Source organism: Triturus cristatus, chromosome 11, assembly GCF_964204655.1.
Source record: "Triturus cristatus chromosome 11, aTriCri1.1, whole genome shotgun sequence".
Taxonomy (NCBI): Eukaryota; Metazoa; Chordata; class Amphibia; order Caudata; family Salamandridae; genus Triturus; species Triturus cristatus.
This window is the reverse complement of record NC_140594.1, coordinates 286,961,781-286,978,392: the sequence shown is the minus strand read 5'-3', so window position 1 is coordinate 286,978,392 and position 16,612 is coordinate 286,961,781. Positions and strand designations below refer to the sequence as shown.

The window sequence follows — 16,612 nt, the reverse complement described above, 5'->3', positions numbered from 1 at the left end:
AGTGAACATCGGAGTGCGATCCGTTGCAACAAAAAAACCAATACGAGAATGCGGAGTCACTTCTCTGAGGCACACCGCACGCAAAATGGTCTTCAATGGACCATCATCTACTCCAACCTTAACTGGTCAACGAGAACCCTATTCACACAAGAGTAAAGTTTGGATTTCCGTCTACGGTCCAATACACGAGGCCTTAACGATGTTATACCATGGGCTGAATTTATAAGCTAGCCCTGTTACCCCCCGTAACTGTGCATATGGTGGACTTTTTCCTCCTCACTTACCGCAATTGGTAGAGGTAGAATTGATTAGCTAACTATGTCCTCTCCCTGTTACTATGCACATGGTGGCCTTTTTTCCATCTCATTTGTCGCAATGGGTAGAGGTTATTTTCCACTTTTTATTAGCCATTTCAGATATGACTAGTACCCCTCACTTTGGATCTAAATGGAATAACTCCATATACTGACTACACATACCAAAACCGGAACCAGAGGTATGCGTTCGTCGGCACTCAGACCTCTTATTTTCATTGTGTCAGGTCATAACCACCTTATCCCCCCCCCTTATGTTAGAATACTGAGGCCGCCCTCTTTTGTGATCCACACCCAAAATGACCGCTATACTTCCTCAACACAAGAGCCACAACATGTGCTATTTTCAATGTCACACCTCTATATGGGGCTACATACCCAATATGGCCGCCAAATTGTCCTTATACGAGCGCTACTACACGCGCCTCTCTCTTACACACCTAATATGGCCGCCATACCTCCTTAACTCAAGAGCCACGACCCATGCAATTCCTAATATCACCGCGTGCTACGGGCTATACTCTCAATATGGCCACCACTTTGTCCATACGAGAGCACCACTACATGCGCTATTCCCCCGCGTCACTCCACACCAAGGAGTTGAGGCACAGGAAGATGGATGTGGTTAAAAGCGGTAGCACTGTTCCTCCCTCCCACCGGCGATTGAGCTGTAGAGGGCAGGTAACTAGCTTGCTTCACGGGAGGTCAATGTGAGTTTTCTCTTACTGCTATTTACACCAAAGAGGTGCCTCATTTACAAAACCTGCTACCACACAGCGATTATGTTTACGCTGTGTCCTCTCTAGGTTTATTTCTCTATGTCACGCTCCCAGCCGATGAAGTCTTCCCATACGACTCTAGGGGTATGATTATTAATGTTTGTTTGTCAGTATGTTTACTGTTTACAACGCCAGTATCATGTACCGACCACAGCTGAAACGCGTTTCAACTCCGCCCAGCATGCCTTATATAAAAACCTCACCACTGACTTATATGCCACTCTCTGGCAGGCATCCTGTGTGTGAAGGCATGTTTTCATTTGTGTTTACTCACTGCTTGCCACACTCACTATGGTAGGGAGAAGCAGTATGCCGGATCACGTCACAGCCGGCCATGGGCATCTGTACTGTGTATGCCGAATTTTAACTTAAACCCACCCTCACGATGAGATGGTTAACTCAGCTATGTATAAGACTAGCCTTAACACGAACGCAGTACGATCGGATAGACGCATGATCTGTATTACGTTTCTGATGGGCAAGTGTTGCCGCTGTCTTTTTTTCTCTCAATTTTCTTCTCTCGTAGGTTGCATTTTGCAAATAAAGTGATCATATCTGTTTGGGTGCAGGGTCACCCTGACCACACATGAATCTAGGAATCATTACAGGGTTACTGGGTGTCGACATCCTAGACCCCCTTTTCTACACTTTATACACTTTTGCATGGTCCTGAAGAAACGTACTGGATCCACTAGGGACCACGAGAGGCATGAAACAGGTCAACCTGATACCATTAATATTTTACCATCACCAACACTAAAAATACACAGAAGAAGAATACTCCCTACCCTGACCACCCTGTCACGAGTATTCCTCTTGACTCCAGTTTTTAACCATATTACACGGACCCCAGAATAAAGTCTCTCCAGAGTACTAGTTTAAATCGCTACTCACCACACCCCACACACCTGCACTCACAACTACGACGTTCCTCAAAAGATCTCCGACAAAGAGCCCACTTGCGGGGCCCGTGGGGGGACTGCAGCGTGTTGTAGATGAATCTCAGGACACTTCTAGTTAGTTACATGTAGGTTTATTGTAGGACACAGCAGAGCACACATAGGTATTCTGTGAGGCTAAGGAGGTAAGAACATAAAGGAAGGGCTAACCGCCACTGTCAGTCGTGTTACATGAAGATCTAATTTACAACACATCTTCCTCCTGTACAGAAATATGAAATAAATAAATCACAAAAATTAAGCTTAATGTATGGGAGACAACAACAATAATGATTAAGACAGATAGGAGGTCTACGACGTCTTGAACTATTTTTAGTTTGAGAAGGCAAATGAGCGTTTAGGGGCAAAGAGTGCTAAGAGTGAAATATGAGGTGAGACACATCACCCACAACAACTAATAGGTATCATCAGCACCTACTCCCCTTAGACTGACAAAAACAGGAAAAGACAGTCCACTTTCTCCAATCTGTTCTTGACCAGCAAAAAACAGGAAGAGAAAGATCACTTCCTTCAATCCGTTTATGTCCATCATCACTTTCCGCTCCAAGTTGAAGATGAACCGTTCAAAAGATGCCTCCATGCTTTACAGGTACTACAGTCCTGGGTACTCTTCAAGATTTCCAAGTGCAGTACCGCATCTGATGTTAGGAGTTTTTATTCTAGCTTGAAGTTTTCTTTCTTCAAAGGGTGGACACTTAGTCCTGGTTGCAATACTGGTACTGGGACCTTTGTCCCCTCTCGGTTCTGGTTCTGTAACCTTTGTCCTCTCTGGTACTGGTTCTGTGACCTTTGTACACTGCCGGTTCTGGGACCTTTTGTCCCCTCTGGTACTGGTCCTGTAACCTTTGTCCACTCTGGTACTGGTTCTGTGAACTTTGTCCATTGCCGGTTCCGAGATCCTTGTCCGCTCTGGTATGGGACCATTGTCCATTGCCGGTTCTGGGACCTTTGTACCTCAGGTACTGGTTCTGGGACCTTTGTCCAGTGCCAGTTCTGGGACCTTTTTCCCCTCACGATACTGGTTGTGAGACCATTGTCCTCTCTTGGTTCTGGGACATTTGACCATTGCCGGTTCTGGGACTCTCTGTCCTGGTTCTCCATCACGGTACTGGGACCTTTGTCCCTTCCATACTCTGATTCCGGGACCTTTGTTCCCTCCTGCTTCGAGTTTGGCTCTCAGTAGCCATTTCCTCGTTTTAGTCTCTATGCCACGGTTCTGGTTCCTTTGAGACTTTTGTCCCCATCTTGATCCGGTTCACAAGGGTGAACACATCTTTAAGTGCTGCACATACTAGCATGGTAGCTTCTATATTTTCTAATTGCCAGCTCTCTATATATCAACGTTGCAGCCAATGTATTTTAGATGGACATTGCCCTGCACAAAGTCTCTTTATTTCCCTGTCTGTGTGCTAGAAGAGACATGCTTACTTAGCGCTTTTGTGTTATCCTTGGCGTCAATCAGTTGCTTCGTGGCTTCACAGTAGCTGTAAACTAACCAAGAATTGTTGCGCAGGTCTATTGAATACCGATTAGTAAACAAATACCTCCCAGTAATACTAGTGTATCTCTACAGACTTTTAGGAATACAACTATGTTTGTCACAACTCTCCCTGGATTCGTTTGTTTATTGGAGTTCTTGGTGGATAATCAGGCTTTCTGCCAGTATAATTGCGATTCTCATGGCAGTGATTGGGGAATATCTCATCATGCGGACAGAACTGAATGAGAGCCCTTCAAGTTCGGCACCCAAATCAAATGTGTAGACTTGACTGAACACGCAACACGCCACCAGCACTACAGCAGTCTCCTTTTCAATACCTCATACCCTGTGTTTGATCTGAAGGCTTTTCTGCGCCATTTCAAAAAAACAACTCTCAGTTAATGTTCAGGCTTAGAGCAAGAAGGCACAGTTAATAAAATCAATAAATACCTGAGATTAAACGTCCAAACGTTGGTACGCTTGAAATGTGCATACTCCAGATGACTTTACATGATGAAAACTGATTACGTGAGCAGCTGATAACACCAATGTGTGCGCCTAAAGATGCCTGACAAGCGTTTTACTTGGATCACTTTACACTAACAAACATTTCTGTACTGAAATTGCTCACCCCAAGATGGCCACTGGACGTTACACGATGACGTGGGACAATCACTGCACTGCTGACTTGCGTTTTTTTTTTAATGATTCTATATGCGACGTTAAGCCAGAGACACTGCTCCATGACAACTCCGCTTCCTAGCAACGCTTGGAGCGTGAAGGAGTGGCGCATGAGGGAAGGAATATACGTAGACAAGTAACTGACTCACGGTTTAGGCGAGTGACGTCAGAAGTACTTGCGATTGATTTCTTCTTCAACTGTTTAGTTTTTCCTAGTAACATCTTGTTTCAGGTTTTCTCCTTACTTTTGTCCAAGTTTGTGGCAGAAGTTAATTGGACCGCCGTTATGATGATACAGAGGTCGTGTGCCTCCGGAGGGTTTTCCTTATGTTCACATTATGTATTCAAAATGCCAAACAACATTAAACAATGCCGGGGCCTGATCTTTGCCCCCGATGAGCACTTAAGTCTTCACTCCGGGTCCGACCTTTGCTCTCGCAGTGTAGTGATCACTTTAGTTGGCGCATGCAGGGAGAGACACACGCAGACCAGCTATTGACTCACGGCTGTGGCGAGTTACTTGTAGAGTACTTGCTTCTTCATTTCTTTTCTTAGTTTCTTTATCTTTAGTTTTCTCTCGTCTTTCAAGTTTTTTCCTTCTTGTGGCCACGTTGCTGGCAGCAGATGGGTGGGCTGCCTTGGGTTCTTAGCGCGAGGTGCTGCTCAAAGCTGTGATGGTTTCTTCTCTGGTCTGGTCAGCTAAATTGTTGCCAGATTGTTGTAGATGAATCTCAGGACACTTCTAGTTAGTTACATGTAGGTTTATTGTAGGACACAGCTGATCGCACACCTCGCCAGCTGACCAGACCATCAACTGACAGGATTGGAACACTCCAGTACAAGTTAGAACACACATAGGTATTTTGTGAGGTTAAGGAGGTAAGAACATAAAGGAAGAGCTAACGACCACTGACAGCAATGTTACATGAAGAACTAGTTTACAACACAGTGCCACCCCCACGAAGAGCAACGCCCGATGATGAAGCTGTAATGCCCTGAACGTCTCAGGATCGTTTAACAGACACGATAATGAGAACGCAACCACTTGTGAAGGTTTAGTTATTTTAATGAAGGCAAAAATAATACAAGGAATAAACAAAGGTTATAGTCACTGGAATCCTCCAGGCTAAGTACGTTACCAGCCCACAGCACGGATGGTCCTAACCGTCCTCTGCATATACGCCGATCCCGGCGTATGCCAACAGAGGGCAGAAATGAAATGGCCGACAATGCCAATCGGTAGGCTGTGAGGGGCACGAAGAGTGTTGGGGAGAATCGAGGAGTCAGGGAAACACCCAGCCGGGGTCTCTACCTGAAGGGAGCAGCCGCTCAACCTCTTCCTCAGACTGCACCGGGACGCGGCAAACACCTCCTGGTGTGCGTTACAGCTGGCAGTCCCTGTATCTCTGGTCGGGCTGGGAGTTACGACTCCAACCAGCAAAAGCGCCACTGCGCTTTGACTCAGCCGAGTCAAAAAGCGAAGCTCAATGGTTATCCGGTAGAGCTTCCGGGTCCTTCACAGGTGACGATGGGGCAAGACACGGCCCAGGGAGTAACGACTCGACCTACCTCCGTTCTTGCCTTACTGGAGCACCACTCCGGAACACTGCTCTTCACTAAGCAGGTACGTCGGTGTAAACACAATATCCGACAGCGTTGTACCTCCCGGTTCCTCCCTTTATAGGGCGTATTTTCCTTGAGTTATGTAACAGCTCTCCTGTTTACATAAGGGCGTGTTTTCCTTGAGTTATGTAACAGCTCTCCTGTTTACATAAGGGCGTGTTTCCTTGAGTTATGTAACAGCTCTCCTGTTTACATAAGGGCGTGTTTTCCTTGAGTTATGTAACAGCTCTCCTGTTTACATAAGGGCGTGTTTTCCTTGAGTTATGTAACAGCTCTCCTGTTTACATAACCTCTCAACCGCTAAGCATCCTGGGAGATGTAGTCCGTTTTCGCTGGTTACCGTTTTCCTCCCCTCGCATGACAGGAATTCTTGACAGTACATCCTCCCTCTCAGCGGCTCCCCACGGGTCCAGCGCTGGCAGGAAAACGCCGATGGAACAAGGAGACCAAGCACGGAGCATGAACCCCTTCAGCCGGTTCCCATGACTGCTCCTCCGGGCCATAGCCTTTCCACGCAACCAGGTACCACAGCTTCCCCCTGCGCCATTTGGACGCCCGTATGCCCGACACTTCATACTCCACCTCCGACTCCACGCATACCGTCCTAGGTGTCCCAGACGGCTTGGAGGGTGCTGGTTTGAGCAATGATACATGAAAGACAGGGTGTATCCGCAATGACTGGGGCAAGCACACCTTCACGTTCACGGGACCCATACACTTGGTAATTCGATAGGGGCCCATGTACTTGGGATGGAACACACTGTTCTTTCGAAACCTCATGTTTCTTGTGGATATCCAGACGTAGTCTCCAGTGCGGTACAGTGGCCTTCTCTTCCTGTCTGCCGCAGCCTTGTATCTTCTCTTGGCCTCTATTAGGACAGCCCTTGAGCGCATCAACGTGTCTTTTATGTGTGCCACCCTGTCCGCTGTGGCGGGAATCCTGTCCTCTCTGAACGGATGTAGAAATGGCAAGAACCTGGGATGTTGGCCATAGTTGCTATAGAACGGAGATGACTGTGTGGAGCTGTGAGTGGCGTTGTTATAGGCTATCTCTGCAACCCATAGCAAGTCGACCCATTCTTCCCTGCCCTGGTCCACAAAACATCGCAGATACTGTTTGAGCGTTTGGTTCAGGCGCTCGGTTTGGCCGTCCGTTTGAGGGTGGTAGCTGGTGGACAGGGCGGTCTTAACATGCAGCGCAGTGCACCAAGTCTTCCAGAATTGCGCAGTAAACTGCGACCCCCGGTCCGACACGATCACCCCAGGTAATCCATGCAGTCGTACCACATTCTTTAGGAGTAGTGACGCCAATTCCCCGGCCGTAGGGACTCTCTTGCAGGGGATGAAGTGCCCCATTTTCGTCAAGTAATCCACCACCACCAGTATTGCCGTCATCCCCTGGTCTACCGGTAGGCCCACCACGAAGTCCAGTGATATGCTATCCCATGGTCTATCCGGGGTCGGAAGTGGATGTAAGAGCCCTTGGGTTCGGCCATGGTCGGCCTTCATGGTAGCACACGTAGGACACTCCTGTCCCCACCTCCTGACATCCACTCTCATGGTTGGCCACCAGAAATGCCGTCCCATGCTAGCCACCGTTTTTTCAAAGCCCAAATGACCTGCGCATGGAGAGTCATGGCACCAGATGAATGCTTGTTTCCTTAGCCTAGGCGTGGGTATCAATAGGCACCTGCCCTTCAGGGGTATCCCGTCCTTCAGCTGCCATTCTCTGTGACTGAGGAGCCACCTCCGCCATGCGAATGACCTGATCCCTCTCTTTATTCCCCTCAGGAAAGTATCCGGTTGGATAACCCCCAATACCATCCTCGGGGAAATGATGGAATGCTCGGTCGCAGGCAATGGTTCCTTAACTGCAGATTGACGGGACAGGGCGTCCGCCTTCCGGTTTTCCGTCCCCGGCCGATATGTGATGCGGATGTTGAACCCCGCAAAGAAGATCATCCACCGCAGCTGTCTGGGAGAAAGGTGTCTTGTGGCCGTCATGAACTGTAGGTTCCGATGGTCCGTGTACACCGATACCACATGTCTTGCCCCCATCAACCAATGCCTCCATTCGGTGAAGGCGTCCTTGATTGCGAGAAGCTCCTTCTCCGCAATATGGTAGTTGCGTTCGGCGTCGTTGAGTTTGCGGGACATGTACGCAACGGGATGAAGCACCCCTGTGTCGTGGTTGCGTTGGGACAAGATAGCCCCCAGCGCCACATCCGATGCGTCCGCTTCCACCACGTAGGGGAGATCCGGATCGGGGTGAGCCAACACCGGCGCCTTACCAAAGGCGCTTTTCAGGGCCTCAAAGGCTTTGTTCGCTTCAGGGGACCAGACAAACTCCTTGGACTTCCTCAGTAGCTGTGTGATTGGGGCCACCAATCCTGAAAATCCATCTATAAACCGCCTGTAAAAGTTGGCGAAGCCAATGAAACTTTGGACGTCCTTCACGCTTTGGGGCACCGGCCATTCTTTCACCGCCTTGATCTTTCGTTCTGCCATCTCCTGTCCCTCTGGACTCAGCATCACTCCGAGGAATTCCACGGATGTGACGTGGAAGTCACACTTGCTGAGTTTACAAAACAGCATGTTTTCCATCAGCTTTTGGAGCACAGCCTTGACGTGGTGTACGTGATCCTCCACACTGGACGAATAGATGAGGATGTCGTCGATATATACGACCACGTAGATATCCAACTCCTCTCTGAATACCTCATTCAAAAAGTACTGAAAGGCTGCCGGGGCGTTGCACAGACCGAACGGCATGACGAGGTACTCAAAAAGGCCGAACCTGGTCTTAAAGGCGGTCTTCCACTCGTCTCCGTCCCTCATGCGCACCAGATGGTATGCCCCTTTCAAATCCAACTTGGTGTAGATACGAGCTTTCTTGACCTGTTCCAGAAGTACACTGATGAGAGGCAATGGGTACCGATTCTTTACGGTTATCGCATTCAATGCCCTAAAGTCCACACAGGCTCTCAGCTCCCCATTAGCCTTCGGGATGAAGAAGAGTGGCGAGGCGGCCGGAGACTTGGACGGGCGGATGAATCCTAGCTTGAGGAGTTTATCCAGGTACCCCCGGAGATGCACGTTTTCAGGCTCCGTCAGGGCATACAGCCTGCCGCTGGGAACGCTGGCCCCTGGCACCAGGTCGATCTGGCAGTCAAACTGTCTATGTGGTGGTAGCACTTCCGCCTTCACCTCATCAAATACATCCTCAAAACTGTGATAAGCCTGGGGGAGAGCCACATCTTTTTCTGCCGCTGTAGCCACCGTCTGACTCCCGCTCTCATCTGCGTCAAGGGATTCCGTTCTTATTCCACAATGCAGGATGCAATACGGTGACGTCAGTTCGATGCGATGTGTTGGCCAATCCACAGAGGGGTTGTGTTTCTGTAGCCACGGCAATCCCAATATGACGCCATATTGGGGCGCTCGGATGATGTTAAAATCGATTTGTTCCAAATGGTTCCTCCCACATCTCATCGGAAGGACCCCCGTGTGCTGCCCGATGGGCCCCGTCACCAATCGCCTTCCGTCTACAGCATAGACGTCTTCGGGTACAGCTTTGGGAAGAAGCACTAGCCCTAGCCTGCATGCCTCGTTGTGGTCCATAAACATGCCAGTGGCCCCTGAATCCACCATGGCCACAACGGGTATCCACTGGTCATGCACTCCCACGTGCACTGTGAGAAACAGGTGTCGTTGTCCCTTAGTGACCGAGTTGGAAAGTGAAGGGATGGATGAGTGACTCCGAGATGCCCCTTCTTTGGTCTGGGAGTCCTCTAGTTTTCCGCCGGTACGTCCACCACGGCTGTTACCGACCGGTTGGCCCGATAACGTGACGTCTTCGGTTTGGCAGGGCATTCACGTACGTAGTGGCCTTTTTTGCCACAATATAGGCACAATCCTTGTTTACGGCGTGACTCTTTCTCCGTGGCTGTGAGGCTCGCTCGTATTGCGCCGATGTCCATGGGTTCTCCCTTGGATGCGGTGGAAGTTTCAGGACTTCCCACTGTCACATAGGATGGAAGGGAGTTTCCTTTTCTCCCATGATCCCCCTTTCTTTCACTTAGCCTATGTTCCAGCCGTAATACCAGGTTGATAAGGCCCTCACATGTCTTGGGTTGAGGGTCAATATGAGCCACGGCGTCCTTGAGCTCATCGCACAGCCCGTGATGGAAGAGCGCCGTCTGTTTAGCAACAGGCCACTTGGTTTCCGCAACCAGCCTTCGGAACGCGTTGAGATACTGCACCAGGTCGTTGGATCCCTGTCTCAACTCAAGCATTTCACGGTCCGCCGTGTACGAGTCAGCCCTTCTGTCAAAGACTTTCAGGAATTCCTCGCGAAAAGCACCCCAATCACATAAGATGGGGTCGTCCCTGCTCACCAGAGGTACGGCCCATTGTGCCGCGTTTCCAGCCAAATAGGATATAAGGAAAGCCACACGAGCCTGACTCGTGGGGAACGCCCTTGGTTTGCACGATAAATGTAGCGCCACTTGTGTGAGGAATACCTGCACTGTGTTAGGATCCCCACTGTACCTCTCTGGTGTTGCCAAGGGGACGGCTACCGGCATTTCCACTACTACCGCAGGGGTCTGGTTCGTGAGGGAGGTGCTGGGCGTGAGCGGGTCCAATTGGATAGCATCCAGTCTGGCTTTTACATCGGCTGTTTCTTGCCTGGAGGCAGCCAATTCAATTTGCACGGTCGCTAAAGCAGCCAGCACATCATCAAGTGTTGCCATGTCTGTTATCGACCGGGAGACAGTTAGTGTTATTAAGGTCGGATATTTTGTAACGCCCTGAACGTCTCAGGATCGTTTAACAGACACGATAATGAGAACGCAACCACTTGTGAAGGTTTAGTTATTTTAATGAAGGCAAAAATAATACAAGGAATAAACAAAGGTTATAGTCACTGGAATCCTCCAGGCTAAGTACGTTACCAGCCCACAGCACGGATGGTCCTAACCGTCCTCTGCATATACGCTGATCCCGGCGTATGCCAACAGAGGGCAGAAATGAAATGGCCGACAATGCCAATCGGTAGGCTGTGAGGGGCACGAAGAGTGTTGGGGAGAATCGAGGAGTCAGGGAAACACCCAGCCGGGGTCTCTACCTGAAGGGAGCAGCCGCTCAACCTCTTCCTCAGACTGCACCGGGACGCGGAGTCACCTCCTGGTGATGCGTCACCGATACCCCAATCACAAGCAAAGAAGACTGAACCGAGAGCAGCCGCTCGATCGATCCTGTGGACTTCCGAGTCTGTAACGCGGCAAACACCTCCTGGTGTGCGTTACAGCTGGCAGTCCCTGTATCTCTGGTCGGGCTGGGAGTTACGACTCCAACCAGCAAAAGCGCCACTGCGCTTTGACTCAGCCGAGTCAAAAAGCGAAGCTCAGTGGTTATCCGGTAGAGCTTCCGGGTCCTTCACAGGTGACGATGGGGCAAGACACGGCCCAGGGAGTAACGACTCGACCTACCTCCGTTCTTGCCTTACTGGAGCACCACTCCGGAACACTGCTCTTCACTAAGCAGGTACGTCGGTGTAAACACAATATCCGACAGTGTTGTACCTCCCGGTTCCTCCCTTTATAGGGCGTGTTTTCCTTGAGTTATGTAACAGCTCTCCTGTTTACATAAGGGCGTGTTTCCTTGAGTTATGTAACAGCTCTCCTGTTTACATAACCTCTCAACCGCTAAGCATCCTGGGAGATGTAGTCTGTTTTCGCTGGTTACCGTTTTCCTCCCCTCGCATGACAGGAATTCTTGACAGAAGCACAACACCCGCCTGGGTGTGTGAGGGCACTTCCTTATCAAGGAGAAATTCCCCTCTGTGAAATTAATATTATCCAACCTACACCCCTTCACAGAGTTCCTGTCACTTATCCTTCTAGCGACCGGACTGGTCAACTCTTTTCCAGGAACAGCTACCCTCTAGTGATTGAAACGTAGACTCTAGGGAGCACGGGTACTGGACCTCTGTTTCCAATCTGCTCCCAGTCCCCCCCTTTTTGTGTGTTTGAGGTTACAAATGCAGGCAGGGCGGTACTAAGGAGAGGCTACTACACCTATTCACATATCAAAAGCAACCACTTAGAAAGGACAATAACAGGAGCCAATTGAAAAGATGGGCGGGAAATGGACGGAGCTTTTATTCCATACCTCAATACAGCATGTCTCGAAGAGACAGCTCAAGCACTGCCAAGCGAGACATAAAAAGTGAAACTATAAGTGTTGAAGATTGCATTAATCTCTTAGCATGAGCTGAAAGCCATTTTGTACTTGGCAGCCATTTTAGTTAGCTATGTGCTGGCCATTTGCTGTTTCCCTCTCCCAGAGTCTTGCACATGCTCAGATGGGCCTAGCTAGTAGAATGCACCTGTTCCTAGTATAGAACTGTCAGGCTGTTCTAACTGATGTCAGCAACTTATTACTCCTCCTACTTGTTGACTGTGCAGTTTCTGTATGACCATCTATGTGCATAACTCTTCTCATGTGTACTTGTACCGCCTTTTTTCAGCCCCTGTGTGGGTATATAATGCCCCTGTTCTCTGTACTCCTTAGAAAATGTCTCACACAGTGATTTGAGAATACTGTGTGATGCATTTTTTCCCTCTTTAGAGGTTAAATAAAAAGATGTCTTTTATATTACAACTTCTGTGCCAATCTCTTCTTTGTTGGTTTAAAAGGACCAGGTGTATCAGTGAAGCCCCTGAGAAGGTTTTGATTTCTACAATTCGTGCCCTCTGTGAGGCTCATCAGAGAAGTGGCTATCCAAGGGAGTGATCCTGATGGGAGACAGGCATCTACTGAGGAGGACAGAACAGGACTCTAGTAAAAAGGTACCCTAAAACTGAGATTCTGTCTCTGCAGCCCAGTATATTTCTGGTCTTCCTGATTGGACTCCTCCAACTGCTTACCACTCCTGACTGAGAACATTTTTGGCGTGAGTATTCTAAAAATGACCGTTTGGTCACTCAGAACTTGGCAGTTAGAATCTGGAAACTTGCGCTTGGTAAGGTCGTTTGTTGCGACGCTTTTTGGATTTGTATGGAAATTGGCCAATATTTGGAATTTGGAAATATGTAAACTGCAGTTTATGTAGGCAGGTAATGAGAAACTTTTGTACGGCACACTTTGAGTTAAGTGCTACTTTGTGTATAATATTGTATATGCTGCAATATTTTTGGCATGCCTGTTCTTAGCACACATCGTAGAATGTGGGGCTTTCTTGAAGGTACCCTTGGAACTTCTATAGAATTAGCCGGCTCCCCTAGAGGGGATACCTAACTAGGTTTAGGTATAGAAACGGATTTCTTCCTTGGTGACTAGTACCCCGAGGAACTAAATATGTACGTAGAAAGGATCCTGGTCTGTGCACTTAGTAACATTCATAAGTGGTGATATGCAGAGCGTTTTTTTTCCTGGTGTTCTGCCAGCCAAATCTAGTGAATATGACTTACACTAGTATTTACAAATGGTTTGGTTAAAGTACAGTCTGTGGGCTGTCTTTTGTTTCTGTCCTAAGTGTTGATCTGTGGGTTAAATGTGTGTTTAAATGTCTGTGGTTTGTAATTAGTGGTACTTGTGTGAGTAAGTAGCGATTGCGCTCTTGGTGCAAGAATGGCTCGCCTTAAGCTCTCTGTGTTATGTGTTCTGAGTATATGACACCGTTTTGAAAATGGCTGGAATGAGCTCAATATTTTTTTTGTCATCATTCTGTTATGCAAAATATCATTAAAATAAAATATATTTTAAAATAATCCAGCAATGAATTATATAATATATGCTAAATAGCTGCACGCTATCATTAAATTGACAGAGTAAGACACTATACATGTGTGCAAATTGCCACAATGTTAAAGATAAAATTAGAATCCACATTGAATAGGAATAAAAAAAGCTTCAAAAAACGAAATTGTGTGTTTTGCAATAGATAAAATTAAGATACAAAATGTCACAGCATTTATCCTTCTGTATTAGGTATTAAAAGGCATTCACATTATCTGAGTGAGTTGGTTGTTGCTGAACTAAGTACACATTACAGAACGACAGATTTGTGCAGGCTCGAAAGGCTGACTTGAAAGGCTTGTGAATTCGATGCCTTTTCGTGTCAAGCAGCTGTGTAAACATGGCTATTTCTGACGTCACAGAAAGAAAACAGCTGAAGTCGACTACATCTTAAGTCAGTGCAAACACGGTGTAAAACCCTACATTTCAGACTGCTGTTTTAAAAGGTAGAAATCAGGTTCATTATTTTTTGGATAACAGAGAACAGATTGACAATAGGGATTTCTTTTCTTAATGCCTTTTTAAATAAGGATAAGAGTGTTTTTTAATGTTAAATAATAATGACTGTCCTTTAAAAGTGGCGCAGACTTAAGATGTTTCAAGTTAAGCCTCTGTGCTTAGGGTTAAGAATGCGTTTAAATAGGATAGGCAAGGGATGCAGCTTGCTTTTCATATGTGGACTCATCAAAATGATTGGATTTATTTAAAATAGGTGCATTAAATTTGTTTTGTAATATTTATAATGCCTAATAATGATGCTGTGACCTCCTAGCATCCAAACTGAATTTAAGCCGTGCTATACAGCAATAGGGGGTCACTTACATGTGAAATGTCACTTTACCCAGGCGTACAAAGCTCATTTTTATAAGGGTATACATTATACATTTCTGATGCCACATCTCTGGCATATGTAGAGGACATTCTGGGGATGACTATTATGCAAAAACATTGTAGGATATTCATTTTTAAGTGCCCCAAACATCAAAGTCGAAATTGAGTAAAATTCCCTATTTAAATGAGGTTATTCCAATCAGAGCAGCTTTTAAACTGTCTTAGGCTCCAGTAAATGCATATTTGTAAGTTTAGAATGAATAGCTGACATCTATACTGCTAGACAAGCACTCAGCACACTGCTTACAAATATAAATATGTAAAAAAAAAAACTGCCAGAAGTTATTAAGCTTACCTCTGAATTGCTGGTAGACAGGAATGGAGTCGGTTTGCTGTTCAGCTCTCAGTCTCCAGGGTCACTTTGAATTGGGAAAACTGCATGAAAATCTTGTACACAAGATGGAACAGCTGCATAGGTTAAAGGTCGAAGTCCTACATTTAGAAGCCTAGCAGGGCTCAGCGCAACGTTTGCTTTGACATTTCGACATTTGAAAGACAAAATGGCAGGGCAGGGTAAGAAAGAGGTTTTGCTTACTTTTTTTGGGCAAAAGCAAGTTTTTGTGCACTCATATGAACAGAGTAGTATAATGGTATATGTGAGCTCTTATTAAGACAATGGCTCTGCCATATATATATATATAGCACTAATGCTTTTAGGGCTGAATTCAGGAAGCAATGGGATTTAGTTTGAATTCATACGGCCTCATGTTACACTTCTACATTTGCTAAGGGAATATGTTCTTTAGCTAGCTCAATGTGCTATTTACCTCCTCAGAGTTTGTTTATGCCCAGTTGCTACAAATAGGGGTTGATAGTGTTGACAGAATGAAACCTGTTACAGGTTTCCTACTGTCAAAAATGGGGGAAGGAGGCTAGCTCCTTTACAAATTAAGGGTAGGCAAATTTATGTTTTCTCTCTCTTTTTCTCAATTTCTTTTGAGCCTGTCTAAACTGTCTGTGAAATAGCCATGAGACATTTAATTGGCTATTCAGTAATACTGTTTTAAACATTATTAGCATTAATAAAATGAATAAATAAATTTGCTATGTAACTGTCCATCCTGTCTGATGAAATTATGAAAGGATGAGTAGTCTAGATTGTGGTTTCCTTATTTGATCTTTAAGGGGAACTAGCTGTGGGTAGTTTTGTTCTAAAATTCTCAGGTGATAACACCACTATTGTTTGTTATTCTCATGCTACATACAGTTTTGCAAGGGCATTGCTAGTTTTTATTAGCTAGTTTGTGTAAATAAACTGACAGTCCTTACTAGAGCTGATGTTGCATAGTTTGGATTGTGAAAAATAGAATGCAGAGAAGATGCCCATGTGATCCTTAGCAAACATTTTTGAGGAAAATATTACAGTGCTATAACCTATTCTTATTGCTAAAAATAAATTACTACCTTAATGTCCAACACTTGATGGAGCAACCTGGTAGCTCTTAGGAATAGCTCGCCCAACTAGCCATGCCATAATATTTTTAAATAGACTACACATGCTGATAAAATAAATTTGAAAGGAAGTGATATCATACAGTTATTTTCAGCTTCTACTATTGACCACATAATACAATTCCCTAGTATGGGCAACATCATCTGACCCTTCTTCACAATAAAACACGAATACCGGTCCCCATTAGATTGTATCGCTGTGTAGGGAAGAAGGAGGTATTTAAGAACAGTCCTGCCAAGTATCACGCATCAGGCGTGACACTAGCGCATTTCAGTGTGTTACTCCGCATTACCGCACTGAAATGCATTGTCACGCATATGCAGGTAAACTGTTAAGTGTGGCAGCGCGCTGTCCGTGGCGTACTCGCTGTTCCTGCAGCCAGTGTGGGGCTCCCAGCAGAGTTAAAGCAGGCAGCTGTCTGTGGCGTACTCGCTGTTCCTGCAGCCAGTGTGGGGCTCCCAGCAGAGTTAAGGCAGGCAGCTGTCCGTGGCGTACTCGCTGTTCCTGCAGCCAGTGTGGGGCTCCCAGCAGAGTTAAGGCAGGCTGCTGGCTGGCGCTCACTCTCTCCAACTGCTACAATGCAGCACAATCCATAATTGTGATTCCCCGGGGGGCGGCACTGTCAGCCT

General features: G+C 46.7%; 1 protein-coding gene across 3 annotated transcripts in view; it reads right to left on the bottom strand.

Moving 5' to 3' along the window:
• The window catches only part of ZMAT5 (zinc finger matrin-type 5), a 107,562-nt gene that overhangs the window by 82,589 nt on the left and 8,361 nt on the right, over window positions 1-16,612 (bottom strand). Inside the window, exon 2 of one of the 3 annotated variants that reach the window (XM_085632937.1) lies at window positions 14,826-14,889. The exons of 1 other annotated variant lie outside the window; for it this stretch is intronic. The gene's annotated coding sequence lies outside the window, so the exon portion shown is untranslated. Of the gene's footprint in view, window positions 1-14,825; window positions 14,939-16,612 lie in introns of all 3 variants that reach the window. One more of the 3 variants, XM_085632938.1, reaches the window with a different exon arrangement.